Consider the following 10812-nt stretch of genomic DNA (forward strand, 5'->3'; position numbering starts at 1 on the left):
GGCACATGAGGGAGGGGGGAAAGGGGAGGGAGGAGGGGAAAAAAAGGACCTGATGCAAAGGGCCTAAGTGGAGAGCAAATGCTTTGAGAATGATTGGGGCGGGGAATGTATGCATGTGCTTTATACAATTGATGTATGTATATGTATGGATTGTGATAAGAGTTGTATGAGTCCCTAATAAAATGTAAAAAAAGAAAAGGAAAAAAAAGAAAGAAAAGAAAATGATTAGGCCAAAGAATGTACAGATGTGCTTTACACAATTGATGTATGTATATGTATGGACTGTGGTAAGAGTTGTATGAGCCCCTAATAAAACGTTTAAAAGAAAAAAGAGAAATCCATATTTGTCAAACTGGCTGCAGCGCCAGGCCAGGCGCAGGGGCGGCGGAGGCAGTGGCGAGGGCGGCATGAGAGCGAGGCTCTGTCCCTGCGCAGGCCCAGGCCAGCGGCGGCTAGGAGGGCGAGGCACGCTGACCTGCAGGCCGCGAGCGGCGGCAGCGGCGGCAAGGGGCGCAGGGGTTCCTGGGAGGCGCAGCGTCAGGCCCCGGCGCGCGCCCGCCGCCCCTTCCCCGCGCCGCGGCCGCCCGGGCAACTTGTGGCCAAAGTTTGGCCCCAGCCTCAGGAGTGCGCGGGGCGGGCCGCGAAGTTGGCTGTGGCCCCCGCCGCGGCTCGGGCCGGCCCATGGCCCGCGCGCCCCCGCCGGAGCCCCTGGGCGGCCGGGCTCCTGCCCCCGGGGCCACCGGGCCTCAACGCCAGTGCGCCTCCCCCGGCCCCGGGCCCGCGCACGCGTGGGAAAGTTGGCCTGGAACCGGCCCGACCAGTTCCGCCGGCGCGCACACCGGCCGCAGAAGTTGGTGCTGCAAAACTTTTTTGGGGGGTTCCGCGGGAGCCCCCGTGCGTCGGGACCGGATGCGCGCCGGCTAGCGACCCCTGGGCCGAGAGAGGTACCCCCAGAGCGACGCGCAGCGGGGGCGCCCCGGACCCGCGGCCCGGGGGCTATGGCCATGGTGGCCGGAGGCTGGGGCGGCCCCGGCGGCGGTGGAGACGCGAATGGCGTGGACAAGGTGGGTGGCTACCCGCCCGCCACCGAGGACTCGGCCTCGCCCCCGGGCGCCGCCAGCGACGCCGAGCAGGGCGACGAGGAGCGGCAGGGGCTGCAGGTGGACTGTGTGGTGTGCGGGGACAAGGCGAGCGCAAGCACTAGGGCGTCCTCACCTGCCAGGGCTGCAAGAGCTTCTTCAAGCGGAGCATACTCCTCAACCTCAGCTACACCTGCAGGTCCAACCGTGACTGCCAGATTGACCAGCACCACCGGAACCAGTGTCAGTACTGTTGCCTCAAGAAGTGTTCCGGTCGGCATGCGCAAAGAGGCCGTGCAGCGGGGCCGCAGCCCCCACTCGCCGCCAGGTCCTGGCGCCGCGTCTCTGGCAGCCCCCCTGGGCTTGGCGCTGGCGGAGGCGGTGGGCGGAGACCTCTTCCCTGGCCAGCCAGTGTGGGAGCTGATCGCACAGCTGCTGCGCGCCAAGCCCTACCTGGCGGTGGCCGGCCACTTTGGCACGGGCGCGGCGAGCGCCTTCGGCCCGGGCGGCGCGGGCGCGGTGCTGGGCATCGATAACGTGTGTGGAGCTGGCGGCGCGGCTGCTCTTCAGCACCGTGGAGTGGGCGCGCCACGCGCCCTTCTTCCCCGAGCTGCCCGTGGCCGACCAGGTGGCCCTGCTCCGGCTCAGCTGGAGCGAGCTGATCCTGCTGAACGCGGCGGAGGCCGCCCTGACCCTGCACACTGCGCCTCTGCTGGCCGCAGCCGGGCTGCACACCGCTCCCATGGCCGCCTAGCGGGCGGTGGCCTTCATGGACCAGGTGCGCGCCTTCCAGGAGCAAGTGGACAAGCTGGGCCGCCTGCAGGTGGACTCGGCGGAGTATGGCTGCCTCAAGGCCATCGCGCTCTTTACTCTTGATGCCTGTGGCCTCTCAGACCCAGCACACGTGGAGAGGCTGCAGGAGAAGGCGCAGGTGGCCCTGACCGAGTACATGCTGACCCAGTACCCAGCCCAGCCCCAGTGCTTCGGCCGCCTGCTGCTGCGTCTGCCTGCCCTGCGCGCAGTCCCAGCCTCACTCATCTCTCAGCTGTTCTTCATGCGCCTGGTGGGCAAGACACCCGTTGAGACGCTGATCCGAGACATGCTGCTCTCGGGGAGTACTTTCAACTGGCCTTAGGGCTCCGGCCAGTGACCGACCTCCAGCGACACAGATGCTCGGGGTCCCCAGGCCAAGGATAGGGACAGCCTCCCCAAGTGGCTAACCAGAACCATGACTAGGGCGAAAGATCATTATGTAATATGCAGTAGCCCTTAGTGACCCTGGTTACAATTTGACTCGGAGGCTACTGGACTTCAGAGCCTTACAAGCCTGGAAGGTTTATTTCAGGCACAGCAAGCACATGCCTCGGCGGTGCTGACTTGCGTTCTGCACCTGGATAGGCACCTGAAGTCATTTGGAGAGGATGTCTATGTAAGTTGGTTTTACATAAATTTCTGTGCTGGATTCCTTGTGCTTGTGGATTTTCTTGTCCTTCTTGGTTTGCTGTTATTTTACTACTGAGTTGGCTTTTGTGGTTTTCTTCATTTTGATGAGGTTTCTTTCCTATTTCTTACGACATTCCCTTGATAGTTATTTTCTTATCTAGTGTAAGATGGTCATGTTTCTCTTGTGTACTGCTTGCCTTCCTCTCCATACAGTTTCTTTGCATGTACTTTTCTCCCCCTATTTGCTTCGTGTTTGTCTCCATTGCAGATTGATATTTGTAGCTCTCTCTTTTCAGTCTTGTGTCATATTTGCAGAACTGCTTCACCTTGGTTACTGTCTGGTGGGGACTGCCTTGCTCATTGATCTCAGGTTTATGTTTGCTCTTCCTTTTGATTCTCCATCCATAGAATAGCCTTCGTATTTTTTTATAACTCATTCCGCTTCTTTGGATTTCTGGAATTCTCCTTGACTGAAAATGCCCTTATTTCTTCTTCATATTTTGCTGGATTTAAGATCCTTGCTTGGCAGTTATTTCTTTTAAAGTTTCATATATGTTGTCACGTTGCCTTATGCCTGCAGAGGTTTGTTGAAGGAAAACAAACAAACAGAAAACCACACTCAGCTTAATTGTTTGCTTTCCCTTTGCAGACCCCCTGCTGGGGCTGCTTCCATAAATGTGCTCCTTACAGTTCTGCTCACAGGCGTGCCCTCGTGGCTCTCAGATTTTGCGTCCATGGCTTTATTCTGAGAAGTCCACTCTCCCATGCCATTTTCCCTGAGCCTTTGGATCCCTCTCCTAGGGAATGCTACTGTAGGTCTGATACGTCTGCTTGACTTACTGTAGATGGCCAACCAATGAATGACTACATCAACCCCGCAAGCTCCAATACTGGACAGAGAATCTGTGCTGAGTGGGCCATATCAATAAACTGAGACTTATCAGAGTTTATGTTCCTTGCACAATAATCGCACAACCTTTATAACGATCCTGACACATAGTCTGCAGGTTTCTGTCTGCACAAGTTAAGGAATTCTAGAATATTTTTGGGGGGTAGAGCATAGCTGTTCCTGGCCCAACACCTGGGCTTCACTTTGGGAACTTGCTATGAGTTAAGTCTAGGTAGAGGTCTGGAGGCCATAAACCGTGGGAGGTGTTTCCTGGGCCCATGCAGCGGTGTCTTGCTCCAGATACAGCCTAAGCACCATTATCGGCACACATCCCAAACTCAGTCATTTGGACGCATGGGGACCCTACAGGACAGAGTAGACCTGCTCCTGTGGGTTCTGAGACTGTAATTCTTCATGAGAGAAGAAAACCTGGTCTTTTGTTAGGGGAGCTGCCCTTGGTTTGACCTTTCTGCTCTTGTGTTTTGTAGCACAGAGGATGATCACTGTGCCATCAGGGCCAGGGATGAAAACACCTTCTTGGTTCGTAGTGATAGATTTCTCAAAACTTACCGAGAGATGTGGGGTATGTACAGTAGCTTTAGGGCTTGCATCAGACATCAGAACCAATTTAGACAACTCATCTTTTCTCATTCTGTTTCTTTAGAACCTCTCCTGGTCCCGTCAAGTCAACTCTGATGCGGAACAACCCTCTACAACAGGGTAAGCTTCCCCTCTGTGTTCCAGAGACGGTAATTCATTATTGCATTAAAATGTTTCTTCCTTTTGCTGTGGTGTAACACGTGGTTTTGAACTGTTGACCTTGACCTTAGCAGCCAATGCATAAGCGCTATGCCACCAGGGTTCTCTAGAGAAGCAAGACAAAGGATACTTGTATGATACATGTATGGACAAATAGTGATTTATATCCACAATTGCCTAAACAGCTATAGAAGCAGGTAAGTCCAGTTTGGTTCAAGTTCATCGGTCATATATAAGCGGGAGACTTCTCCTGTCTCATAGAGCTACGGGAACTGATGGACATGAAAGAGGAAGATGCAGGAAGAGGGTCTCGGGTGGGGAAGGCAGCGCTGCATGAATCTGAGGTGGGATGAATCAATACAAGTTGACATTCCACTGATGGTTAGTGTGATCAGTAGGTGACCTAACAGGAAATTGACAAACCAGATGTAGAATCCAGAAGTGGACAAAGGGAAATGGGCAAGACAAAGCACGCTTCTGCACAGGATTCCTCTTATAATAGAGACGACAACCCAGAAGAGGGCTCATGGGACTTACACCTGATCGATAAGTTGGACTCTAACTCTATTTTCACACAAACAGGTCCAGCTGACAGAAATTCTAATGATCACAGATGAGAAAGAGAACGTTCAAATGTGGTGCACAAAAGGAAAATTAGGACCGCCTCATTCCTCATAAGACACGATGCTTTCTCATTGTCTTTTCCGATAAGAGCAGAACTTTGTGTATCAGCAATTGACGCCGTCTGGCACTTTGAGTGATGTAACTCTCTCTCTATATGTATCTTCTCTGATGAATCCACAACTGATGAAAGAGTAGATAGTTGATGGTCCTATGACATTCACATTCAACATCAGAAACCAGCAAGGCACTGTGATCTTGTAACTTGGTTTAGTAGGGAAGCACAAAGAGCTTATGTTTGGGTATAAGATCCCATTTGGAATCTTTACTAGCAAGTTAATTGGATTGACCTTATTACTCTGTGTGTAGATCTATTCACACAAACACTGCGAAAGCACCTTCTTTTGTTGACCCTCCGATTCTTCTTTCATTCGTTAAGCACAACTTAACTGCTCAAATGTTCCTGAAATTAGAATTTTATTGAAGAGTATTATTTTTCGTTTTTCTCTCAGCTCTGCCAATAGTGGTGGGTGGGTCAACAAGAAGAAAGTCCATTCGTGCTACAACTCCAGAAATATCTGGTGATTAGAGCTAACTGCATACCTCTGAAATCAGAGGTAAATACTGGTTCTGAAACTTGAGGACATAAACAAGGCTCCTTCTACCAGGAAAGAAAAGAACACACTGCCATCCCGGAAGAGATTGTGGAAATTGTAACGTTGTAGCAGAAGCTTACAATAATAAAATGAAACATGATAGTAAAACAAACTCCACTGGAAGGAAAAAAGCCAAAAGAAGATGAAAATTGATGAAATAAACCAAAATTATTAGAGGAACAATCTACTACGTCCATTTTATTTATTATTTTTAGTAGGTTCGTTTTCCTTCATTTCCTTGAATGAGAGTTTTAGACAGGAAAGTCACAGGCAATATAGTTCAATGCAAAGCAGAAGAATTATAAGCAAAAACTTTAAATTAGTAGAGATGACCAACAATTCAGTTGTAGTAAGAAGCTATTACCATCCATCCCTAGGAGGTAATGACAATGCTATGTGGTGATGTTACTTAAGCCCAGGGACTGGAAGCCCATATCCAGTGTTGAAATCATGGGGTCAGAACTGGAAGCATAGCGCTGTTTACCACTAGCAGTCTACACAAACAAACAAACAAACAAACCAAAACATCCACAATGAAACTTGTTGAATTGAACTAGAACTCTAAGAGACTATATGAGAAAGACCAACAGTAAAAAAAACTTGATCAGAACAAACTGTGGGTAGCACCGTGAAGAACGGGAATTCCAGAACACTTCCCTGTGCTCGTGCACAACCTGTGCCTGGTTCAAGAGGAAGTCACGAGAGAGAACAAGGGCACACTGTGTGCTTTAACATCATCAAAGGTTTGTGTCAGGCCTGCATCCTCTAACCCTACTTACTCAGTCTGTATGCTGAGCAAGCACTCAGAGAGGCTAGATTACCTGAATAAGCCTGCACATCAGGACTGGAGGAATCTTTATTAATACCCTGTGCTATGCAGGTGACAACCTTGTTTGGCGAAAGTGAGGGGGATTCAAACATTTGCTGATAAAGTTCAAGGGCAGAAGCCTTCAGCATGGGTTACAACTCAATGAAAGGAAAACGTAAATCTTCATAACTGGACCAATATGTAGCAGGGGATAAATGGAATAAAATGTGAAGTTGGTAAGGATTTCATCTTGCTTGGATCCATAATCAATACTCATGGAAGCAGCCGTCAAGTGACCAAGCTACACTTTGTTTTGGGTCAATCTCTACAACCCCTGTTTAAAGCATTGAGAAGCAAGGATTATACTCTGAGGACTAAGGTGGGCTTGACCTAAACCAAGGTCTTCCCAATGGTCTACTCTGCATGTGAAAATTGCACATTGAAAAAGGAAGACCAAAGAAAATCCAACGCACTTGAACCGCGGTGTTGGAGAAGATTATTGAAAGTATATGGACTGCCAGAAGAACGAACAGACCAATCCTGGAAGAAGGACGGCCAGAATGCTCCTTAGAGGCAAGGATGGTGAGTCTTTGTCAAACCGAGGAAGGCCGTAGACGAGATTGCGAGATTGATTGACAGTGACTGTGTCACTGCGAACTCCACCCTACGAACAAGTGGGAGGATGGCACAGGAAGGACCAGGTGGTGTGTTTCCTTCTGGGGAGCTGGGAGTAGGAATGACTTGATGGCCCCTGACAGCAACATCAACTACAGAACAATCTCTCAAACAAGATATTGAAGAAAAGTATAGGTTCATTTATGTAACCTTCAAAATCGGACCAAAATTCAACATCAGAGAGGCATCCATCTACACTCAGTGATTATTAGAAATGGCAGGATAGTGCCTCACTCCAGTGGAGAGAGATGAGGTGAGTGGTTTCAGGAATATTTAAATAAGAACAAATTTTCAAAACAGTTCTTATATATTTTGTTTCCCCTAAGCAAATAACACAAGACAATATTAATTTTATACCAATATGAAAAAAATAAAATACAAGCTCACAGCCTACATATGTAGAGAAATAATTGAAAACATTGACCAGCTTTAGAACAGGGGACTGGAAGTATGTGTGATTAAGAAGGAAAATGCTGATCTTTCTTTGAAGTTTTCTGTTGTCTATGACTTTATTAAATCTCTTCAAATTTCTTTGGAAAAAATGAACAAGCCCAAATAGTTTATAAATAATTCTTCACTGTAGATTCTTGAGTCACTGCTACAGTTCAAAGTGCATGTCCAATTCTCATTTTTCTAAATCGACTAACTTTGTATTTAATTTTTAATGTGTTTCCATTTTAAGATTATTTCTTTATCTTTTAATTTTAGTATTTTAACATTGTATTAACATATAACTCATACATCACACACATTAGTGATTCAAACATCAAGAATTGTGCGATCTTTGCCACAATCCACGTTGGGGTATTTTCAACATTCTTGCATCCATCAGTACTAGCATCCCCTGTCCCCCTGTGTCTTCTAGTGTAGTCAGAGAAACCGATTGAGCTATATGTTTACCTATCCAGAATTTCTGATAAAAATCATACAAAATGGGAAAATATAGCAACCATAAAATAGAACAGAACAGTCTCCTTGCAAAAGTAATTAAAAACTAGGACAGGTTAAAAATGGGTCAAAAGCAAGGATCAACCTTGAAGCCCCTCCCAGGGAGACAAAGAACAGAAAAGTGGGTGAGGGGCGATGGAGGACGATATAAGATTTGGACAAAATGATCTGTAATTTATCAAGGGCTCATGAAGGAGATTCCCAGGGGAAGTGGGGGGAAGAAATGGGGAGCGGATATCAGGGGCTCAAGTGGGAAGAGACTTGAAAATGATGATGGCATTTTTAGGTGCAAATGTGCCTGACACACTGGAGAAATGTATGGATTGTGATAAGAGATTTAAGAGCCCCAATAAAAGTATTAAAAAATGGATCAAGGGGGGAAAATGTTAATATCTAAAATAATTAAAAGCAATCTGCAGCAGGGGTCAGAAAACTCTAACTTATAAGTTCTATGCAGCTCCTTCAGCAAGGATATGTGACTATGATGTAAAATTGAAAATGAAGATAACACCATGATACTTTCATTTATAGTATTACTTAAAATTTTCCTTATTTATAAATATATTTTATAGCTCTTGAATAATTTTTAAATTATTGTTATGTACCACGATGGCTAATGAATATAAAAAAATTTGTTGACCCCTTATCTCAGTGATTCACTTTCCAATTCACCCTGTCTGTGGACCAGATTGTTTACACGGGTATTCAATCAACTGAGGGAATTAACTAGAGGCTCAACGCACAGAAGGTCTACGCAAACGGAGGGGGCTTTCACTGTCATCCTTAGCCTTCTGCTAACCAGGTTTTCAGAATTTAAACTCTAATATAATTCCCTCCTCTAATCTTAGAGTCTACTATTCCAAATCCTTGGATCACACGACTACTTTGGCACTTCACCTAGATGGTTGCTTGTTAAGACAAGTTGTTAAGACACTACATGCTAGATGCTATTGTTGCTGATCACAGGGCACTATCTGATTTCTTCCCCCACACTTTTCTCTAGCACCCAGCTCTTCAGTGATCACTTCATGAGTTTAAGTATGGAGCCACAGTGTAATAACAGTTCTTCGATAAGGGTTTATGGTTAATGCCATATGGAGTAACGGAGACTGAGTGTTTACAGGAGCTGAGACCACCAAACCTTTCTCCTTTTGAAAGGTCTATGGACATAAATTGACACACGTTTTCTTAACTGCCATCCTGGCCACAACTGACTGAGCCCAGGCTTGGCATAATCTGACGTACAGGTTGCTCTTGTCAATTTCTGTGGAGGTGATTCCAACTCATGGCAACTCACATGTGGAGCATAACTGGTCTGGGGTTTTCAAAAGTCTGTTCTTTCAAGACCAAGTCACCAGGTCTGTCTTTGGAGGCTCTCTCCCCAACCTTGTGGCTACGAGGTAGATCATTTGTGCCACTCAGCCACCAAATCTGTAAGTTGGCCAGAAACCCTTCATCAATTCCTTGTGATAGAGAACTGGTTGACTTCAGGCAGCAATGCTGAAGCACAATAATGCGTGAGAGAGGGATGGCTCTGAACCAGCAAAAGCCAAGGTAAAGAAGAGACTGCAGGTGTAGCCCACCAAAGGCTGAGCCCTCTTCCCCACTTGAAACATATTTCCTTTATTATATGTAAATTTGCCTCCCAAAAGTGTTTTTTCTTAAAATCAGCACACTGTTGGGTGCTGATCAGTTCAAACATTTTCTCTAACAGAACAAACAAATGATACACAATTGGTGGCAAGTTGGGTTGCAGTTGCAATGGGGCCCCCAGAGTCCTGAAGGTTAGAGGAACCAAAGAGCTGCAATGCAAATTTTCATGACTGAAAACCAACATCACCGCCATTGAGGTGATTCACCTGCTGGCAATCCGACAGGACAAGGTAGAATGGCCCCTGGGTTCCTGAAGCTGACTCTTCACAGCAGGCCGTAGCCTTCTCCTTCTCCCAGCTAACAGGATGATTGTCACAGGACCAAAGGGGTTTTGTAAAACAAGAATACGAATGAAACGAGAACAAGGCTGGACATACAATATTATTAATAAATCAAGAGATTTTCATATGAAAGTGCAGCACAGAGCTGGAACCAGAGGCCAGAGAGGCACGTGGCTGTTGACAGTAGCATCTGAATGCTTAATAAATTCTAATTACTTAGAGAAATAGACATTAATATTTCTCAGATGAAACGTTAAAATAGCCAAGTCCCTCACGAGGCTCTTGCTTCACTTTCATATAACACACCCCTTGTCCATGATTTTATGAGCTTTTTCTCTCCACCTTCACATCCAAGTTTAACCACACACACAAAAAAAATGCCTGCAACTTTAGTGTACTTGACTGGTTTTAGAAGCAAATAACGAAAACAACTTTGACCATGTAATAATCTTTTCAGGTTAACTTTTCTCAATGCTTTTGAATTTAAATGAATTTTCAGCTCGTTATTTTTATGATGTGAGGCTTTATAGAAATGAGCTAATAGGAATGCCCAGTAACCAACAAGGGCTCTTATTTAAGATAAACTCATGACACAGTGGCCTATGCATTGGGCTGATAACCACAGCTTAGAGGTTCAACCTCACCAGCCAATCCACGGCAGAAAGATGAGGCTCTCTTCCTGTAAAGATACAGTCTCAGAAACCTTAAGGAGCAGCACTACTCTGTCCTCAAGGGTTAGTATGGTCAGGAATGAACTTGATGGCAGTGAGTTGTGGGGCAACTAAGAGCCAAAGGGCCTTTATCTTCCTGAATGCAAAAGCAGGGGAGAGAGAGAGGCAATTCAGTGGGTCAGAAAGCCTCCTGCTTAGGCGCTTTGAAGTCTGTGGCTTGAATACAATCTTCTCCACTAACTATCTCTACAAAGGCTCACCAATTTCTGGGTTAAAAGAGTAACGGAGGCAGCCTCCAAACCTAAAATTATCTGACTCCAGGGTCCATG

At 46.7% G+C, this 10812-nt stretch overlaps 1 pseudogene; it reads left to right on the forward strand.

Annotated features, from left to right (window-relative positions):
* The first annotated feature begins 998 nt into the window (after positions 1–998).
* LOC142423028 (nuclear receptor subfamily 2 group F member 6 pseudogene) lies at positions 999–2229 on the forward strand (annotated as a pseudogene).
* The last annotated feature ends 8583 nt before the right edge of the window (positions 2230–10812 follow it).

Source organism: Tenrec ecaudatus, chromosome 12, assembly GCF_050624435.1.
Source record: "Tenrec ecaudatus isolate mTenEca1 chromosome 12, mTenEca1.hap1, whole genome shotgun sequence".
NCBI lineage: Eukaryota > Metazoa > Chordata > Mammalia > Afrosoricida > Tenrecidae > Tenrec > Tenrec ecaudatus.